Source organism: Lissotriton vulgaris, chromosome 7 (assembly GCF_964263255.1).
Source record: "Lissotriton vulgaris chromosome 7, aLisVul1.2, whole genome shotgun sequence".
Taxonomy (NCBI): Eukaryota; Metazoa; Chordata; class Amphibia; order Caudata; family Salamandridae; genus Lissotriton; species Lissotriton vulgaris.
In genome coordinates, this window is record NC_141695.1 from 1,749,061,325 (window position 1) to 1,749,083,398 (window position 22,074).

A 22,074-nucleotide genomic window follows, 5' to 3' on the forward strand; every position below is an offset into this window, starting at 1 on the left:
CTGACATGCGAACCGAAAGGTTGTAAAGTGTTTGGATGGGAACCAGTTAGCAGTCAAACCTCTAGAATAGTTTGAATATTTACTCCCATACCAGAATTCAGCAGAAACTCTGGCAGCAGTGTCCCCGATTATATAGGCAACAAGTCCAAACGAAGCACCAAGAATATGTATTCCTCCATCGCTCATTTACCACCCAAAAGTTATGTTGGCTTGAGGTGCCTCTTTGCTGGGTAAAATTGAATTTGTTCTAAACATTTGAGCAGTTTAAAACTATTGTGAGCCACCTTCATTGCGAACTTTATATACAGGCCCAAGGGCTTTTGAATTTAGAAACTTAAATTTTATCACAGAAAGAAGATTCTGTAGGTTTTTAAAAGCTTATCAAAAATGGTTACATTCTTTGTAGGTCGATTGTGGAATGTTGAGGCAAAGCAGAGAACATTTTTTTTACCCATTCAGTACCTATTTTCATAAGCCATCTCTACTCCCCCAAATGTTAATCTTAATCACACTGTCGTCAGTCCAGGGGTGCACAACAATGTCATTTATGGTCAACATTAAGGCAGTAGTGGGGCACCATAGGAAAATGATGAAGTCTTGTTTGAGACACAGGATTGCTCTAACCAAAAGGCACACTGCTAATGTGGAGACATTTTGGAGCACAGCAGAATGTAATCATTGCAGGAGAGCAAAGGCTTCTGCCTGGGAGCACCGAGGTTAGCAAGTTCAAGTTTGATATTGCCAAGAGGCAGATGAAGCTCAAGTTTTGAAATTGGTTTGCACCCAAATGAGAGCAGGCTTTACGTTGTGCACCCCTGTTCGACAAAGCAGCCAATAAAGGTTCCAGCATGGATTGAGAGCTTCCTCACAACATCAAAAACGTAAATTAAAACTGAAAAAATGAGTTTTACATTCCTACGTCTTCATATCAATATTAAAATTAGAAGGAAATACAGTTGTCAAGTAAGGCAGAAAATCCAAGTTGCATATTCAGCTGTTTAGTATGAACTTTGCAAATTCATGTGAAACTCGCAGTCAAGCACTGGCACAAAGCCACGATTCTAAATAAAAACCCTAACAAAGGCATATCAGGTTATCATCCCCACTGCCCGCAACCTACCCCAACGGTTTAAGTTTTCCACATTTCCCATTCTTGTTGGGCTCCACAGATAAAGCATGATGAATCTTTTGCTTTTTTTTTTTGAAGAGTAACTTGTCAAAAGCAATACAGAAGCAGAATGAAAAACAACCTTGTGTTTTTTAATCCCAAGTTTACCAGTGTCTGTTACTGCACCAGCTTTTCTGAGCGGCTTACTTATGCTTTTCCAATGTCGATTTTAACTGTGAACCGAGAGAAACAGGTTGATCTTTTAGCATTTAGCAAATTATACATTTTGGAGCAAGAAATTAAGTTTGATATTGCACAGGAATATTACCAAAAAATAAAGCAGTCATTCTCTCCAACACTGGATACAGCCATTTTGAACTCTGAGCTACTGCAGATATCAGAAATCAGTGTGATCGAAAAGCAAGTAGTTGGCTTTGAACGTTTTTATTTTATGAGAGGACGTCACTGAAGAACCCCTGATCTACAACTATAAAATAGTAATCACTTGAAGACGTTACTAGAGAGTAAGAAATGGCAGTAAAGTATTATAGCAAGTTCATTCGTGCTGTAATGAAGGGAGACCAGAGTCACCAAATTTGGGGCAGGTCTTCTGAGCCCGTCTACAGTTCTCAGCTGGCCTAGGGCCGCAGTTGAAAGGAACCACTTGGTAGTGCTACAACACAAATGTGGAACTACAGACTCAAAGGAAACTTTCTCTTCAGCAAGATCTACTCCCTAGGGAAAGCAACACATCCCTAGCAAAATATGTAAATATTTTAGACAAAATGGACTTACTTACTTGAAATACTGATGTTTCCTCACCCTAGTCGCACATTTGAGATGTTTGAACTTATAGCAAGCCTGCTTTCACACGAAACTGTCCACAGCACTTCTCAAACGGGCCATCATGATAAATAAACTTCAAGCATGAACCAAAATTAAAACATGTTTTGTGAAAGCACCTGAAGTGTGGCGGGAAGGTCAGTACTGCAAGCCTTTCTACTGATACTCCAAACAAATACATAGGATGAATGCTGGTGTTCAGTGCTTCTTAAAGCTCATCACGCCAAGAGGACAAGATTCCCTTCAGGCTTTAAGGGCGACGCCGCAGCAGAAGCTTCACAGGAACAAGGTGCTTACCTGTAACTACAGTTCTCCAGCACTGGTGTCTGCAGATATTACCTTACTTCTGATTACTGGATTTCAGTCGGGGAATGCTATACACAACACAATAGTGCTTGTAGCTGATCTATCTCACTGGCGGTGGAAGTCTCACTACATTTCTTACTTTCAAGTAAAAATATGAAATACTGATGAATGAAGAAAAATACTTACCTGTAACAGTTCTCTAGCGAGCAATCCGTTCCAGATTTAAACCATATAAATATTCAAGATGCCAGATTGGGCCTCGGAAACCTTGTTCTCATTGATGAGCAACACTAAAAACAGGTACATGTCATTTAAAACTTATGAAGTCAGTAGAGCTTATTTCTGGAGAACAGAGAGATCAGTCCTCGCTCGGGCGGTCATTTGGTCAAGCGTGATAAACAAAATTTCAAAAGCAGACGGTAGGCTGGATTTAGATCTGGGTAAGATTCTGAGCTGGACAAAAGTCACTTGAGCAAGGCAGCCACCTTACTATAGAATGTAGCAGGGTCTTTCCGGAAAATGTTACAACCACCGAATCAAAGCAAACATGGGTATAAATGTAGGAGCCTGACCTCAGTAGACCTAGAACGCAAAAATAAAGATGTGCGACGTTGCAAAAGAGCAGCCACAGCGGTCTTGCCTTCTTTAAGATTGCCTTTAGGATGCACTGGAGATTGTAGGTTGACAGGCTTTCCAACACTACCTTCTGCACAGCACAAGCTTGCAGGTCAGAAATTTCGTATCACTACAACTCAAAAGATGAAACCTAAAGGTTTTGCTAATCATTACATGATGATACAAGAAGGGAGGTGGAGTGAATAGACTGTAGGGCTTAAAATTAAACAGGCATCCCCAAACGTATTCCCATAACTCCAGAGATAAAGTCCTGCTATCTCTACCTGCCCTATTGAAACATGCGCAGGATTGAGCACTCGGTAAAAATAGGGTGCAACCATGAAGCAAGCCCTTGCTCAGAACTCCCATGTTTTTTGCTTGATTACCCAGGCGACGAATGACTGATTCTTGTATACTACCCGGCTGCTTCACCGGAAGCACGCCAGCACTACAATAAGTACCCTTGAGCACCTAGTACCCACCATAAAAGAAATGTTTTTAGCACCTTTTAAAAGTTAGATTTAGAAGTAGACTTCCTTAGCTCAATGTGCCATTCCAGAGTTTGACTACCAGAAATTAAAAGAAGCAGACACCACTTCTGGTGCTTTAGATCCAGGAGATGGGCAAAAGTCCTTGACTAGCGGAATGCAGAGATCTAGTTGTCAAGCAGGCGGAAAACCTGCCCATATGATAACAGGGACCCTTTTTGTGAGCTGCTCTGTGCGTAATAAACAGCCTTAAACTGAATCCGTTTTTTTTGTTTTATTTGCCAGGAGAAAGGAAAATGTTACTTACCCAGTATGCATCTGTTCTTGGCCTATAGAGCTGTATAATTATATGCTCTAGCACAGATCACCATCTAGTGTTGGGTCCGGATGTTTGCACTCTGTTTTTCTCAAAGAAGTCTTCGTAGTCACGAGGTAGGGGACTTCTCCCTTAGGTGATAGTACGCATGGGCATCGGCTCCATCCTTAGATTGTTTTGCCATAAAGGGCGAAGATGGAGTTAGTTAAGTAGTAAAGATAGATGTCCATGTGTTATGTATCTAAGTAAGATAATACTGCAACAGTTAGAGGTACTCGGGGAGGCAGGTGGGGGCAAATGATTCTACAGCTCTATATGCCAAGAGCAGATGCATATTGGTTAAGTAGCATTTTACGTTCGAGGCATAGGAGTTGTAGATCATATGCATTGACTATACAGCAGTTATCTCCCAAGAGGTGGCAAACCTGTAGCTGTTGCAGTCGTTTGACACTGTTCTTTGATAGCTGGTTCTTGAAACAGACAAATGCTGTCTGTTTTGTAAGTAAGCAGCTATTGCAGCAAGATGTAAGCGTATGGATGTATACGTCAAATTAGAATGCTGTAGGAGTAATAGGTAACAAATGATGTTTGTATTGAAGCATCTAGTGGATGGATTTGATTGTTGCGTTGGTGGGTTGCAAATAGATCTATTTCTGGGTAGCCCCACATGTGGAAGAATGGGAGGAGAACTTAAGGATGAAGTTCCCATTCGTGGATCTGTTGTTGACGGCTGAACAGATCTGCAATCTGGTTGTTTACTCCTGGGAGGTGTTCTGCAAGCAGATATTTTTTTGAGGTATGGCCCATCTACACTAAGGAGTGTCCCCTCTTGTTTTTGTATGTAGTAAATTGCTGTCATGTTGTCTGTACGCACTAAGATAGCTTTGCCTACTAGATGCAGTTGAAAAGCTTTGAGAGCAAGAAATATTGCTAGCAGTTCTAGATGGTTTATGTGGAGTTGTTTCTGTTGAACAGTCCACATGCCCCGAATGATGTGTTTTTGAAGATGCGCACCCCAACCCGTGAGAGATGCGTCTGCTGTTAGTACTATCTGTGGAACCGGGTCGAGGAACAGCTGTCCCTTGGAAAGGTTTATTAAGTTCCACCACTGCAGAGAGCGATGGGTGCGGCCGTCTACCAACACTAGATCTGTTAACTCTCCTTGAGTCTGGTTCCACTGACGTCCCAAGCATTCCTGTAATGGCGCATTTGGAGTTGCATAAGGAACGATTAGCATGCAGGAGGCCATCATTCCTGTCAATTGCATGAACACTCGGGCTGGTACAGTGTTGAGGTTGAAACTGATATTAGATTTTGCATGTTGCGTATCCTGACTGGGTTGGGGTATGCTAGAGCGTTGCCAGTATCTATTGTAGCTCCTAGATACACTTGTGTGTTGGATGGCTAGAGAGGAGATTTGGCGAGGTTGACAGTGAACCCCATGTTGTGAGGTAGTTGAACAGTTCTTTAAGCGTGGCGTAGGCATCTGTGTTGCGATCTGGCTTTTATTAGCCAATCGTCTAAAGGAAGATGTGAATGTGTTGCCTTCTTAAGTGATCTGCGAATACTGCCAGACACTTGGTAATGACTCTGGGTGCTGTAGTTATTCCGAAATGAAGAACTTTGAATTGATAAGATGTTCCGTCAACCACGAACTTGAGATTTTCTGTGAGCCGGGTAAATGGGAATATGAAAACAGACCTCATTTAAATCCAGAGTGGATAGAAAGTCTCCCTGCTGAAGCAGTGGAAGCACCAGTTGGAGTGTGATCATGTGGAAGTGGCATGATTGAATGTAGAGCTATAGTTGTCAGAGGTCTAATATAGGCCTGCGAGAGTTGTCTTTTTTTGGAGATTAGGAAGTACAAGGAGTATATTCCTGTTACTTGATGATGAAATGGAACTGGTTCTATTGCATGTTTCTCCAATAGAGAGAGAACCTATTGTTTTAGGAGAGAGATGTTCTGGTGGCCTTGTACAGGGTATGGGGTTTTGGAAGAATAGTTGGGGGGGGGGGGGGGGTGATGCTTGTAAGCTCCAAGCAGTAACCATACTGGATAAGTTGCAGGACCCACTTGTCTGAGGTGATTGAATTCCAGACAGGCAGGAATTGTGAGAGACGTCCTCCGACAGGTTCCCACTAGAACCGCCTCGCCTCTGGGAGAGGGGGATTTAACATTACCCTTGTAAGAGACGGAGGGATTATCTGTGGATACTCTTCGAGCCACTCCTGTTAAAGGAGCTACGAAAGGACCCTCTTAGTTGGAAATTGTAAAACCCTGTACACTTTGAGACCTCAGTGTTCTTTTTTATTTTTTCAAGGGAGGTATCAACAGCTGGCCTGAAAAGATGTTCCTCATCAAAAGGCTGGTTTAGTATGGAGGGTTTTACCTCCCGCTTATTTACAACATGAGCTACTGTGTCTGCGGCATCGAGTGCACATTTAATGGAAGTGTTACTGATAAGTTTGCCTTCATGGATAAGGTCATTAGTTTTTGCTTTATACTGATTGGGTAAGTGTTGCATGAGCTATTCGAACTCATCATAATGAGCCCTATCATAGCGTGCTAGCAGAGCCTGGGCATTTGCAATACGCCAATAAATTTGCAGCCTGTGTAGCCACTCTTGCCTGAGGCATCAATGAGTTTGGATTCCTTGTCAGGAGGGAGAGCTTGACCTGTGATTTGAGAGATAGCTCTCGTGAGCATTAGAGACTAGAAGAGAGTCCAAAGGCAACTGACCTTTAATATAAGTAGGGTCTGTTGGAGCGGGTTTGTATTTTTAGTCTACTCTGGGTGTGAGTATTCGAGTTCTAACTGGGCTTTTAAAGACCTCATCCAGGTGCTTGAACATGTCCTTTAGCACTGGTAAAGTGTGACTAGATCTTTGAGAATAGGTGAGTGTCTCAAAGAGGAAATCCTCTTCTAAAGGCTCTTTATGGAGCTCCTCTCCGTGATATTGTGCAGCTTGGTTAATGAGTTGAGCGTAACCAAAGTTATCAGGTCAGGAGGGTCTAGAAGGATACAGGTCAGGGGCATTATCATTATCTGGTTCCTTATTGTAATTTTCCCCAAGGACCAGTATCTTGAGGTCTGTCCTGATCTGGTGGTATGTCCTGCTGCTAATCAGTATCGGCATCCCCACCCCCATAATCCTCATCCTGAATGCTAGGTGAAAGTGGACGTGGTGGTGAATTTGATGGTGAAAATCAAATTTGGATTAATAGGAGGAGAGGGAGGTGGAATGTAAGGTGGAGAAGGGTTAGTACCACGGTCCTTTTTCTGAAGAGCTAAATAAGGGTCATCTGTGAGGTCCAGCTTCCGTTTCTTAGGGAGAGTGGCCTGAATATGCCCTGTTTTAGGGTTAAGGCTTTTTTGTTTTGGGTCCAAAGACGGCTCATTGGACCGAGGCTCTTTGGTTGGAGTGTCTTTCTTGGTTTACTGTTTTCGGCTCTAGCGCCTTTGGTGTTGGAATTTTGGGCTGCGAGTCTTTGAGTTTGGTGGGTTTTGGCTCAGAGCCTTTTGGTGCTGAGGATTTGGGATCAGAGTTTTGTAATGCAGAGGATCTCGTCTCCAAGTTTTTTGATGCAGAGGATTTCAGCTCAGAGCCTTCAATGTGGAGGATTTCGCTCCGGGCTTTTAGGTTTTGGGGATTTTTAATCCGAACTTTTAGGTTTGGAGGCTTTATGTTCCAAAGTCTTCGGTATCGAAGGTATAGTCTTCGGTCCTGGAGGCGTGGTGACCGGGAGAGACTTGGACTTCTGTTTCGGTGCAGAGGGTGTTGGTTCAGAGCCTTCAATGTGGAGGATTTCGCTCCGGGCTTTTAGGTTTTGGGGATTTTTAATCCGAACTTTTAGGTTTGGAGGCTTTATGTTCCAAAGTCTTCGGTATCGAAGGTATAGTCTTCGGTCCTGGAGGCGTGGTGACCGGGAGAGACTTGGACTTCTGTTTCGGTGCAGAGGGTGTTGGTTCAGCACCAGAATGGGGGTGACTCCAGCCTGAGTCACAAGGCTTTTCTATATGTTTCTTAGCCAGGCTGGAGGGCAGGGCATCAGAAACTTTGTAGAGGTGGAAAATCGGTGCATGGAAACTTAGCATGACACCCGGGACATAGTTTAAATGGAGTTGAGTTCCAGCTACTGCTAGCGCAGTCGGCACGGGTAGGCCCACCAGCCAGTCTCTAGTTTCCCGATTGAAGGTTTTCTCAGTTGAAACAATGAGCACCAAACGGGGAACGCCGATCAAAGAAAATACTGTTTAGGGTAGAGGATTGCACGAAGAAGTTCAAAAACAATACCGAACCGTCGCAATACACATCCGAACCCGATGGGAGGAAAAAAACGGTCCAAGGATGGAGCGGATGTCCATGCGCACTATCACCGAAATGAGGCGTCACCTACCTCGTGATTACAAAGACTACTTTGAGAAAATCAAAGTGCAAACATCCAGACCCAACACTAGATGGCGATCTATGCTAAAGCATATGATGAACACCGCATATGCTTCAAACATGTAGTTTCAAACTGGTGGAGCTGGACTACCAACGAGGGATTGACAGAATTAGACTAGCGGCTGCTTTCTGGCTTATCTGTAATGTATCAGTTAGAACAGCAGGCAGTCCTATGTATAGAACATTTCCATAACCCAAGCGAAGGTGAACAAATGCACTATTCTCAGTATGATCATGGTCCAGTATTAGAATATTATTTAATGATCTTAATAAAGAGAAGCAAGTGTCTGTGTTGCCTTGAATTTAGAATCAAAAGGAAAGCTCCGATTTTATCCCCAGATTTTTTACTCTGGAAGAGAGATTGGCAGATCACCCAATTCACTGGAAACCAACAGCACACACAAAGCGACAGGATGTTGCTTTAAAACAGTATTTCAAATTTGTATGAATTCTGTTTTCAACAGCTGTTTTTCAAACACTTGGCTACTGCTCTGAGGCAGCCCTGCAAACTTTCTAGGACCCCTTTATTCACTAGCTAGGAAGAAAAAGCATCAACTGGATATCTTCCCCTACGACAACATTTTGAGACCCCAGGATGTAACTATTTTTGTAGTGTGTTTGTGAACATACACACACATACATACATATATATATATATATATATATATATTTATACATACATACAAACACAGGGTTGGGCTAAAGGCTGAACACTGAAGGAAACCATGTCTCAATGGTTTAGTGGCAAATGCAAAAGGAGGGAGAAGTATATAGAGATCGGTCTAACAGAAATCGGTGATCTCCTTTCCTGCAAGACCTGCTTTTTTTTTTTAAACCTAAATTTTAGTGAACTTTCTACATTCATTATGAGCAGAGCTCTCAGGTGATAAAACTATTTTTGTTGGCCAACGTGGAAACCAATCAGGACATTTTGAACTTAACAGAGAAATTACTTTTCATGAAAGAACCAAAGTTCTAGAATAAAACCCATGCCAACATGCCCGCACATTTGGCAGCCAGCAGCAACAATTAGGTTACTATTAGGTTACTTACCCTGTAAGCATACGCACTTGGCACATAGAGCTGTAGATTCACATGCTTTGCATACTCCTGTCACCTAATGTTGGGTTCGGATGTTTGAGAGTTGTTTTTCTTCGAATAACTCCTTTCGGGGATAGTGCACATGGGCATGGACTCCATTGTTGGATTGTTTTCCCGCAAGAGTGTCAGAATGGAGTAAGTAAGTGCAGTGCAGCGATGACCAGTCTTATGTAATGTGAATAATAAGAACTGCAACAACCACAGGTGTCTGGGGAGGAGGGAGGGTGCATGTGAATCTACATGACAAGAATAGATGCTTACAGGAGAAGTAACAATCCATTTGAGGCATGTGTGCTGGAGATACATATGCTTTGCACAGATTGTATAGCAGTATTCTCCCAAAGCGGTGGCTAACCATTTGGTGTTGCAGTGGTATGAAAAAGTGTTTTTAGCACTGCTGGTCCTACATTAGCTTGTTGATGTGCTAATACAGCCACACAATGATGTTTGGTAAATGTCGGTGGTGTAGACCATGTACCTGCCTAACATGTCAGCTTATGGGACGGTTACCTAAAAAGGCCATAGATGATCCTATTTTGCGAGTGGAATGTGCTCTAGGAGGTATAAAGTTATTTTAGCTTTCACATGGCAAGTTTGAATACATCTGACAATCCACCTAGAAATATCAGGTTCAGAGATTGATTTCCTTTAGGAGGTGAAGCAAATGCAACAAAAAGTTGTTTTGCAAAAAAAAAAAAAAAAAAAGTGATATAGTAGAACAGTGCTCTTGTAACAAAGTGTGTGTAGAGCCCTTTCTGCTACTGAATCAGGTTGCGGGAAAAATACTGGCAACTTAACGGATTGGTTAATCTGGATAGCAGAGCCAAGTTTTGGAAGGAATTTTGGGTTTGTATGAAGAACCAGGAACCAGGAAGTTGAAAGAAAGGTTCTTCTATGGTTAATGCCTTTATCTCACCAGCATATTTTAGTGAAGTGCTAGCAGTTAGAAAGACCACGTTCCATGAAAGAAATAGTAATTCACATTTGTGTAATGGCTCAATAGGTAGACCCAAAAGCCTTATGAGGACAATGTTAAGGTTCCAGACTGGTGCAGGTGGTACCCTGTGTGGTATTCTTTTAAGGCCTTCCATAAAAGCTTTTATTACTGGAACTTTGAAAAAGGATAAATGTTTGTTTTGCAGATATAAAGCTACTGCTGCAAGGTGTAGTCTAATAGATATGTAGGCTAAGCCAGCTTGGTGTAAATGCAAGAGAAATAATACTTTGTATAGCTGCATCTAGCGGATTGTATTATTACAATATATAACAAACATTTCCACTTTGCTGCTTAACATTCCCTAGTGGTAGGCTTTCGCTGCTTCTTTAAGAATGGTCATACAATCAGGCAGTAGGTTTAGGTATCTGAACTTGGACTTCAGGAGCTAGATCGCTAGGTTGAGCTCCTTGAGGTTTGGGCGTTTAATTTCTCCATGGATCTGTGTGAGAAGGTTGGCAGTAAGGTGCAGCTTTTGGTGTGGAACCACTGACCGTTCTAGTAGTGTAGTGAACCATGGCTGACGAGCCCAGGTGGGAGCCACTAGATCGGAAACTCAGGCAGAGATGTCTGCCTGAGTTTCCGAACCAGAAATTATAGGCGAAGAGAGACAGAAAAGCAAAAAATATCCCTGACCAGTTTATCCGTTGGGCATTGACTTTGGATAGATGGTGTGGGAACCCTCATTTTTTTAAGTATGGAAGGAGAACCCTGGGATGAATCTCTCATTCATGTATTTGTTGCCGCATCCTGCTGAGGAGGTCGGCAAATTGATTGTGCATACCTGAAAGGTGTTCTGGTAGAAGATGAGTCTTGTGATGTATTGCCCAGCACCAAATAGTCCAAGAAGTGTGACAGCTGTAGAGTGTCTCCCCCAGTTTTTGTACATAAACGTCATTGTTCGTCCAGATTAAGACAACTTTCCCTAAAAAGTGAGTCTGAAAAGCTTTTAGTACTAGATAAACAGCTAGAAGTTCCAAGTAACTGATGTGGCGAGTCTAGTGCTTGGAGTCCAACAAACCCTGAATTGTTAAATGTTGGAGATGGGCACCCGAACCTGTGAGATGCATCTGAAGTTAGTACGAATTGCGGAATATCGGTTCGATGAAGAGCCGCCCTTTCGATAGGCTTTGTGTTGCACCACTGCAGAGAGTGATGAGTGCAGCTGTCTACCAACACTAGATCTATCATTGACCCTGGGACTGATTCCACTGATGTGCTAGGCATTCCTGTAGAGGACGCATGTGTAATCTCACGGGAGGCACTCTTGCAATGCATGGTGCAATTATCCCTAACAGATGCATGAAAGTTTTGACTGTTGGGTATTGGTTGTTTTGAAACTGTTGCAATAAAGTTTGAACGTTTTGAACTCTGGCTGCATTGGGAGAGGCTAGAGCTGTAGGAGTGTTTAGCGTTGCTGCAGGATATGGTTGCCACTGTAAGGGCTGAAGGTGGGATTTTTGTGCACTGACTGAATCCCAATTGATGTAGTAGGTTTATGGTAGCTGGAGTGTGTTGTAAAAACCTTTGCTTTGGCTTTGATGAGCCAATCGTCTAAATATGGGAAGACATGAATTGGTCATCTTCTTAACTGAGCTGCAACTACTGCTAGACACTTTGCAAATATTCTGGGTGACGTAGTCACTCCGATTGGGAGTACTTTGAATTGATGATTTCTTGCCGTCATAAATCAGTGATATTTGCGATGTGTTGGGTGTACAGGAATATGGAAGTATGCGTTGAAGGATAACCATATGAAAGTGTTCTGAAAGTAGGTCAAGGTGTAAATATCTAAGATTTTTGGGGATTAGAAAGTAAAGTGAGCAAACTCCTACGCCTTGGTTATGTAATGGAACTATAGTTTTTTTTTGGGAAGAGCTTGTACTTCTTGTTTCAGAAGCTGTTGGTCTTGTAGTGAGAGTTTGTGAATGAGAGGTAGAATATTGGGAGGATTGCTGGTAAGCGCCATGCAATAACCATGTTGGATAATATCCAAAAAAAACATTTGTCTGGTGTTATTGATTGCCAAAAGGGAAGAAACTGTTGTAATCTTCCCCAGATAGGTGATGAATGGTATGGGGAAATGCTAGCAGGTCACTGCATGTTAGTCGGCTGGGAGGTACGTGTTTGTATACCTCTACCTCTCCCTTCAAAATTGTTCACTCTATATCCACCCTTGTAGAACCTTCTAGAGGGGGGTGATGGGGGTTTGTGACTTCTATGAAGATGCTGCCGCATCTGTGGTGTTAGTTTTGGCATCTCCTCTAATAGGAGTGACACAAGGAAGCTCTGGTAGGAGATTAAAGTGCTCCAATTGATTTTGCTACTTCAGTATCCCTTACATCTTTTCAAAGGAGTGGTCTATTTGAGGCCTAAAGAGGTGTTCATTATCAAAGGGTGCATTAAGAATGGGTTGTTGCACTTGTGATTTGAAACCAGAAATTGAGCCATGCATGTCTTAAGCAGAACGTTAGTGTTCATTTCTCTAGCTTCAGTATCAGCAGCATCTAATGCACACCTGATAGAGTAATTAGAAATAAGTTCTGCTTCCTGCACTATTTCCAGCGTACTATTTAATGTTCTTCTGGGAGATATTGCACTATTTCTTACATCTCATCCCAGTGAATTCTATAGTATCGGGACAACAGACCTTGCGTATTAGCTACACGTCAATGGTTGGCTGATTGAGCAGCTACTCTCTTCCCTGATGCATATATCAGCTTGGATCCTTTCTCTGGAGGTGGTGCCTCCCCTGATGGTTGTGAATCTGCCATTTTACTGGCATGAAACCACTAAGGAATCCAAGGGCAACTGGCCCCCTAAAAACAACTGGGTCAGATGGTGAAGGGTTTATATTTTTTGTCCACCCTAGGTGTTCATATACGTGCTCTAACTGGGTCTAAAAAAAGATTAGTATTCCTCATCATACCTTAACACCATACCTTTTAGCATAGGCAACATTTGCATTTGGTGGGTGTTTCCCAAGATTTTGAAAAGGTAATCCTCGAGTGCTTCTGTTTGTAAAGGTACTCAGTGGTAATTGGCTGCTCCAGCAAATAATTCGAAATATGTGGTATTGTCAGGAGGGGATGGTTTTGCTGGATATAGATCAGGGTCTGTATCTTGAGGTGGATCTAAATTATAGTCATCCCATGGATCAGGTGGTGGCTGATTAAAATTGTAGCCATCCTCTCCTATATCAGGATTTGTTTTAAGAGAACCGGATGTTGTAATGTGTAGAGGATCTGTCAGTATCTGGTATAATGTGCATTGGTGAAGGGGTTTCAGGAATGTTAATGGGCTGGTAGCTAGGTCCTTTTTTCTTAAGCAGGATTCTGTATTCGGTGTCTGCTTACCTTTTTGAAGATATAACTGGTATCGCTGTTGTCTTCAGTACCATGATTTATATGAAAATTCTTCTGTATGTGATCCAGCTTTTATTTCATTTTTTCCAAAATCGGCTCCGGCAGCTGAAAGTGAGTGTCATTGGTTGCATGCCAACATTTTCGGTGCCGAGCAGGATTGGTCTCTTTTGATCCGGAATGTTTCGGAACCAAAGGGGTATTATTTCGGCTCTGGCCCGAAACAAGAACCAGAAGGCTTGACTTGCTGTTTCGGTGCCAGGCCAGAAAGCGGAGCACTTGAATCAGAGTCTCTGTGCCTACCATGGTCAGATGGCAGGGGTGGCCAGACAGCCTTTGGTTTAGTGGACACTGGTTTGAAGGTTAAGGTGTTTTAGTACCTGCCGCACCCTGTCCAGCTGGAACATTGTGGGACTCTTGTTCGATCTCCAACTCTGAATCGGAGTTCCTGGAGGGAGAAGGCCTCTTCTTCCACTGCCGACGATTCAATCTCTTCTTGCTCGATACCTTCTCTGAAGTAATCAGGGATGTCTGCGAAACTGCTGCTGCATGTTAGATTGGAACGACTGGCACGTGTTGTAGTCTTCCTCTTTATGTTCCGGGGAGAGCCAGAGGTTACAGACCTTATGCTGGTTGGTACGCGAATATTTGGAATGGCAGAGGATAGATTGAAACTGCATCCGCTCCATCGGCAGAAGGCTGCACACTTTCATAAATTACAACACGAAAAACGTAGAAGATGCGGCACAATGCAGAATAGGGTAGAATGAATTGCACACCGAAGGGATCCAGATTGACAGTTTCGAATCGGAGCGCTGCAATACATGTCCAAACACCATGGTGGAAAGAAAACAATCCAACAATGGAGTCACAGTCCATGCACACTATCACTGAAAGGAGGAGTCCCCTTACCTCATGACTGGAAAACACTTCTTCGAAGAAAAACAACTTACAAACATCTGGACTCAATTCTAGAGGACATATGCCTTAAACAGCACCAAGAGGAGTGGCAGAAACCAATTGGGCCCGAAAGAATACAGGGTGGAGTATCCCCTTACACTCTGCCATGGACAAGCCCAAGAGAACATGCTGCCCCAAGAAAGGAGGCCAAAAGTCCCAAAGAGGGGGGGGGGGGGGGGGGGGGGGGGGGGTCGGGGGGCACACGATGCCTGATGGTCCCCACACAGGAGGATTGAAGGACTGTTGTCACCAAGGGCCACATACCCTGAGGGTAGAGAATGACTGCGGGATGGAGACATTTAGAGAAAGATTTGCTTGCAGGGGACACAAAAGGGCCTAGGGCCCGGAGTGAAATGCTTTGAATAACGAAACGAGAGAATGTGACCGTTTCAGATCTCAAAATTAGGAACAAAGTCGGTGAAGGGTAAAAACATGCTTCTGGCCACCTGTAGTGCTAAGGCAACCCTGATCCTTTTAATGAGAACATTTGAAGTGAGGGTTATACTCCAATTCTGCATATCGTAGCCACAGCTCATAATGAGCTTGAGTGTGGCAAGATTTACATTTATTCATACGGTTTTTAATATAGGTAAGGGGCTTCAAGAACTCAATCTATACGTTCCATTCTGAGGAAAAATTGAGTCTTGTCCTAATCTGAACCGGAAGTTTTATAACATGTCACATCACCCGGAGTTTACACAAGAAAAAAAAACGGCAGTGTCAAGCCCTACAGAGGTCAGTATAAAAGGCAATATTGCTTACCTGCTAATACTTCTCCAAGACGTTCATTTATATAGGGGATTCTCCAACAGATTCACATACAGAACACCTTGGTCATCCCAAAGGAGGATCTAGCAAAGACTCTGTTCTGGCTGTTCTCCTAGGTACTCCTTTTTTATTGATTAATTTCAAACTAAGACTCAAACTGAACAACCTGCAGCGGGACCTTTAGGACCCAATGTCTTACAATAGTACTATTTCTCTCCAGGACCCTGAGAAGCAGCCTCTGCATATCAGGGAGCATGCCGGTATGATCATGCTATCAGACAGCTGATGTCCTCATTTCAGATGAAGAATCCTGAATCCTTCTCCAAATGCATCTTGCTTGTTAGGAGATTGCATTGAGGCAGCACAATGCAGACATACTTTGCAAGGCAAAACCAGATGCTGGGCAGATAGAAAAAAATGACAAAGACCAATCGATCTCCTTATAGCTCACTTCTTGTGTGGAGGGAGTAAGGGCGAGTCGGGTATAGTTTACTTCTTTCGTTAACATGAAGAATGAGAAGCAGCCATTTTACACTGCAGTCTCTTCTGGCACCCGTTACTTTCATCATTAAAATTATATGATGAAATCATATTTTAGAAGACAACAGACATGGCAGTGCTAGTCTCACTTTCTATGCTCCTCATACTCCCAAGCTATGTAAGAACATTTCTGTCCAATGGACAGAGGAGAACCTTCAAATGTTTACCTGGGAGATCGATACCACTCTTGCACAGTGCTCATTCACATCTGCCAACAGTTCAACATGCCTAGTCAATTGTGGCAATCCACAAATTGCTTCCTTTTATCTATTAAGTTAGTTCTCAATTTCAAATACTCTGGACAGAATGTTGTGTGAAATAGGCCCGCTTAATCCGAGTCCTGGTTATCCATTGGTTGGTTGGTTGGATGGTTTAGACCAAGGCATCGATATCAAAACATACCTGACTGGGATGCTCAAATCAAAGAAATTGGTGGGGGGAGCATTGTAATTTCTAATATCTGCAGTACTGCATTCTCAAGCGTAATGTATTACAGAAAGTAGTTGCTACATAGTCACTAGACTACTTGAAAATCAGTGGTCCTCAACACAGGGAGTAATTTAAATACACACACTCCCGCCCTAGAGACATTTACAATACAATTCTCTATTTCGGCAGTCAAACATCCATGTGAACGCCACCTACAGCAGTTATGTTCACAGGATTAGGAGATGTAAGGAATGTTACCATAAGACTGCAATGGGTGCAAGACCGGATATGGTTTGCAATGCAGGACAATCCGCATCAGCACAGACTTGCAGGTGTCTACAGTGTCACAATCAGCCAGAAGACATTAATCAGCAACTTCATTTTTCAGACATCTATACTGCGATTCTCGATCATTGTTTTCGGGCACGAAACATGATAGCAGTCATTTTACGGACATTTCAGAACAATCCTCATGCTGGGCTTTAATGTAAAAGGGTGTCAGAGGTTTCTTCCCCACAATGTTATACATTTACCTTTTGAGTGTTAGTCTCGCATGAGAACGTTCTGTATGAGTGCAGCGCATGAGTCAGACATTCTCTACCATTAGCATCAACCTTTGCTCAGAATACCTGGAATTTAAACGTTGGTTTGAGAAACAGGTGGCACGTCAAAAGCAACACAACGAACAACAAGGATATCCAGCTCTAGAATTCTCAGAAAGGGTAAATCAACTTGTATAGCGTTTTCAATGTTAACGGAGGTATGAACTAGAAAAGTTCCTTATTTCAGTGACAACCACTTACAAAGTCACTACTTTTTTTGTTTAAGCCACTAAGAAAGGTCTTAATCCGTTTTTTTCACAGGTAAAATAACTTGCTTTTACATTAAAGGAAGGCGGTTAATGTGCGAGTCCTAGAATCTATCAGGTTCTGCTTTATTGCTGAAAGACAGCGATTGGACCGTTTTAAAAGGCCATCTGAATACAACGTGAATTACCATACAATCCCTTTAAACTTCTGTTGATAGGATAACTGAACTGAAAATATGTTCTCTAGCGGAGCAAAATTGGCCAACTTAAGGCAAAATTCTCTCTTTTGTATAATTTCATAGTATTTTCTTGGTCAGAATCTACTTGCAAATCTTGCCAACAAGGAAAAGCTCTGGTCAATGCCCGATTAAACTGGCACTCCTGGTTTCACGAGGTACACTACTAGTTATACTGTAAATAGACTTGTTAGTGCAGCTTGCTTCCATGCCTCTCAGTGAATAAGCAGCAAAGGAGGAGCACAAATCCAACAACATACGTTTCTGCGTGATAGGACAGCATCCTTAGGCAGTAGTTGTTGCAAGGAGATTCCAGCCAAGAAAAAAAAAAAACGTTCCTGCAAGGATGGGGTCACAAAAAAATATATATGAACATGCTAATGAAAATGAAAAACGAGGTCATTCTACAGGTCAGGCAAGCACATTTGTATAAAAGGCGACATTGTGGTTCTTTTTCGTGAGAACGTGTAACAGAAAGGAATCTACAGGCCTGTAATTACCATCAGCGGGTGTTATGAATAAAGCCATGCACTTAGTACAGTCTCCACGTCTCAATTCAAGGATTCCAGAAGTCTTAAAAAAATTATTTTCAGAAACAGTGTTCAGATTCTCTTTAACTTCAGACAATACCAAGGTGGCTTTCTACCAGTCAATGGAACGTGTTTTGCTTGCACGGAGAGACTTCCTTTGTTCACAGTAGCAACGTCAAAGCCTGTGAATTTTTGGTGATGCAAATTCCACCGCACAGAATAGAGGTCTTTACTCCACTTCATTAGCCAGGAAATGGAGGGGATATAATTTAGGGACTGAACAGAGAGGACGAACGTCTCGTTCAACTTTAGCCAGAAAAACTACATCTGACAGATTATCAATCAGTAAATCTACACATTTTGGCAAAAGGGGGTTAACAGATGTGGTCGAAATTACCAGCAATCGTCCCTTAAACGTACTCAACTTCTTTTGGAGTCCCTGCCAGGAACCAGCTGTTCAAGAGTCACCCTGGGAGCCATCATTGCCACAACAGGGTGCCCGTGGGTTATCTATATAGGCTTATGATATAGTCTCTTACTAGAGTTGCCTCTACTTGCCACGGTTTCCTCCACAGAAAAGAAAGCAGTGTAAATCGAACTAAGTACCTGGACCCCAGGCCGCTCCAACTGCAAAATAAAAATAGCCCAGGTTGAGTCACATAAGGAACACGAGGATGACTTTTCTATCGTCCCTCACTTTGCCCACCATCAGAACCAAAGTAAAGCAGAAATTGAAAGTGCGCCATGGTGAGTGTCCTAACTACCTAAATGCGTCCCCTTCTGAAGTCAGAGGAATACCGTTTAGGGGTAAAGAGGCAGTATACATTCAACTGAAGTTACAGAATCTGGACCATAAAACCCGTCAGAGCCCTTTGTCGTGTGCCTGGTGATTATCTTCCACAATGCTTAAGACAAAGGCAGGAGGAATGAAGACTGGTTGGGTATTTGGATTTCTTTATCTTAGACGTCAAGAGATTGCAAAACACTGTTTCTTTCGTGCACATGAAACTTCAGTAAACCAAGTGTGTGGCTGTATTCAGGTCTATCAATTATGGAGAAACTTGCATCTCTCAATCAATCTTTATTCGCAGAAGAAAAAGTCAGAAAGCCTCCATCACACACCAACTGCATACTATTACAACAAGTGTCCATTCAAATATTGTGCGTTTCCATGTCCCGTGCATAGCCTTTCCATAATGAGACATCCCCTTGCATTTTGGAGCATTCTTCTGTAGTGGAACTGAAACAGATTGCCACATTGTCGGATGTCTCACTATATGAACAAGGAATTGGCAACTTATGCCCTACTGAAAAAGGTGCAGCTTCTTTGGTCCACAAAGCCATGGCAATGACGAATACAACAAAGATGTCTGTCCGCCAAAGACCAGTCCCAATGCTCTGGCTCACTCACTGCCATAACTGGTGCAGTCACCGAGGGAGAAGTGCTCAAGCTGCTGTACGAGGAAGGATTCGCTTTATTTCCTTCAACAAACGCCATTTCCGAAGACCTAATACCAAATTATGAAAAGCATTTGTCATAGTTTGTGTGCAGCAAGCATTTGCAATTCGTGATCGACTTATACTGTTTGAAATACTTTTTGGGCGATTACCTGCTGTTATTAGTAGAGTGGAAGCACCTTTATATTTCCAGATTTAATGTCAAGTGATTAATAACGAGTCTGTGGCCCTTCGCATTTTCCGAGCATGTGGTAAGAGGACCCCCCTCCCCCACCCTCAACCCTTTTCATAACTAAGGAATATTTGGCAATGAACGTCCTTGTTCTGCTGTCATTTTTTACTACAAAACACAGATTGGAAGTGTTATACTTTGAGGAGCCAAGTGCTGCAAAGTACATTTGTTTTAGTCTAGTACACGATCAGTTGGAGGGGACTACATTACATCCGATTACAAAATCCAAAGTTAAAACTGAATGCAAGATTTATTTCACGAAAGGATGTTGAAAATAAGGGGGGAGAGGGTGGGTGGGGTATCTTGAACAGGCGCACACGGACGCTTGTAGTATCCTATCCCTAGAGGGAGATCGGACGATTGTTATGTCAATTAGTTTAAAACCGTGGTTGGATAGGCAGGTGTCAAGGAGCGGAGTTCGAAGTTGGCCTATTAAGCTGCTTAAGCGACATAAGAAGGTCTTTACCACTGTCGATGGTCCGATCTTTACTGTTAGCCTTTTTGTTGAAGCCCTTTCCATGTGTAAAACTGAGCAATAAACCTCACCTTAACCTGCTGGACTCGGATAGGTGCAAACAAATGTTAGTGGTGTGCATAATGTGCATAAGTGTACCATGTGCGGCGTGTATATTACCCCAGGCTCGTCTCTCGGTTCTAAGGGGTGGCAGCTGCTCCAGCACTGGCTGGTGGGGTTGAAGGCACACTCATTGGATAGTAGGGACCGAAGAACTTTATTTATCCAGGGCAAGGCCTACAGCAATGAAGATTTCATTTCATCAGATCCAATATGATGAAAGACCAGGAGTGTTGGCTCACATTTTACAAACCCTTCTAAATTCTTTAGGTACAAAATGACACTGCCTTTCCGTAAGAGTGACCCAAGTGGTCAGTGGACAATACTCGGGACCACCTTTCGGACGCGTGTGTGAGCTCTTTATCTCTACTTACTACTGGTCAAGCACTTGAGCCATTTCAGCTGGTCAGCGTTTGCAGCAACGGCGTTGTAGAGTTCTGTTTTCACAGTCGTCTGTGCTACTAGGATTCATACGAGTACGAGGGGCCCACTTTCAATGAGATACACTGAAGGGTTGCATGTATGCGGTATGCGATGAGTACCAGTCAGTCTCACATCCAAACGTTAACAGCCACAAGAACACGTCAGACAGTGTCAGCAATCACCACCCATAACCTGGCTACACCAGCACATCCTTCATTTCTTCCCATGGTTGAAATTAGTAAGTTCAATACATTTCACACGTGATCTACGGTCTTTCCCTCAAAAAGGAAGCAAACCGCTGCACGGCTGAGGCTTTGCATCACTGCAAGCTTCTATGAGGCCTAGTACAGCTGCATGCTTTCGTTCGGAGGCAAAGGTTGGCGCTCTAGAATTCTTTTCTTCAAAATGAAAACACAAAGCGGCTATTTTCATTTTGTTAAAAAAAACAATTGCGTTCTTGTGAAAAGCAGGGTTTCTCTCAACAGCAACTAGTCTTCCAAAACCAAAGTTTCAAATGTTAATATTTTTTCGTACAGAACAGAGCGTAACCTTTGATAAAGAAACAATAAATCTGGCAGGGTTCTGCTGCCTTTGCTCGAGTGCATCTTCGTTTCTCAAACTCCTGGCAGCTTGTTAACTTGATAGGAGTCAGATCAAATCAAATGTGGCCACTCTGAGCCCCTTCCCCGACTGGTTTTATAGCCCGGTGGTGACTAGCCCCACAATGTCTGAAGCAGCGTGCAGAATGCCACATTACATCCCTGAAGTATGCGGGCATTGTTCACATGTTCAATCCCGCTCTGATACTGAGAAGACTGCCCCATGAGAAGAACCATGCTTTAACAGAACGCACTCACTCTCGCACTCTCGCCAACAGGATAGTTGTTGCAAAAAGACTGACCACGCTGAAGCAACGTGTGAAACGGTTTGCACAGGATGTAAGGAAATCGGGTTACAACAGACCTTGTATTTCGTTGATGCTACTGATAACCAGGTGGAATTGTTGCCTCAGAGCAGCGCGAGATCCTCTAACTTTCAGTTTCATCTCTTGGAGGCCAGTGCGAAGTTTCTATGCTTAACAGAAAGTGTTTAGTAATTCTGAACGGGGAGAAAAATGACAGTACAGCTTTTCGAGACACTGAACAACAACAATGGATGAAGATGGACAGATGCATAGCGAGGTTACAAGGCTGCAGGTTAGATAGAACACATCTTTTGGTGGCTGCCAGAGTGCAGGGGATCACAGAGCATGGACAGAGCTCCCGTCCTACCAGTGTCTGGAAAGGTCAGCGCAGACTTGGAGCAGATCATTTGGCAACTAGCACTAGAAAAAAAAGGTGGATGCCCAAGGGTGCAGGACTGCCAACTAAGAACAAGAGTGGACGCGCTGCTTTGCTCCATTTGAAGCTCTTTCTCGGCTTTTCTGTAGTGCTTTGCAAGCATCCAGGTCTCAGACTTTCAAAGCACAACACAACAGCGCCTTTTCCATCCCGTGGACACAAAAAAAGAGCTCCAAGTTTACAGATGCGGCATCG

The 22,074-nt window shown here is 43.0% G+C and overlaps 1 protein-coding gene and 1 long non-coding RNA gene across 3 annotated transcripts in view; both read right to left on the reverse strand.

Annotated features, from left to right (window-relative positions):
- Positions 1-22,074, reverse strand: part of DEDD2 (death effector domain containing 2) — a 111,340-nt gene that overhangs the window by 22,984 nt on the left and 66,282 nt on the right. The window lies entirely within an intron of this gene.
- Positions 1,205-21,639, reverse strand: LOC147706563 (uncharacterized). The gene is made up of 3 exons (XR_015297665.1): positions 21,503-21,639; positions 16,812-16,907; positions 1,205-1,341 (listed from the first exon to the last, which is right to left on the reverse strand). It is a non-coding gene; the product is annotated as an uncharacterized LOC147706563 (long non-coding RNA).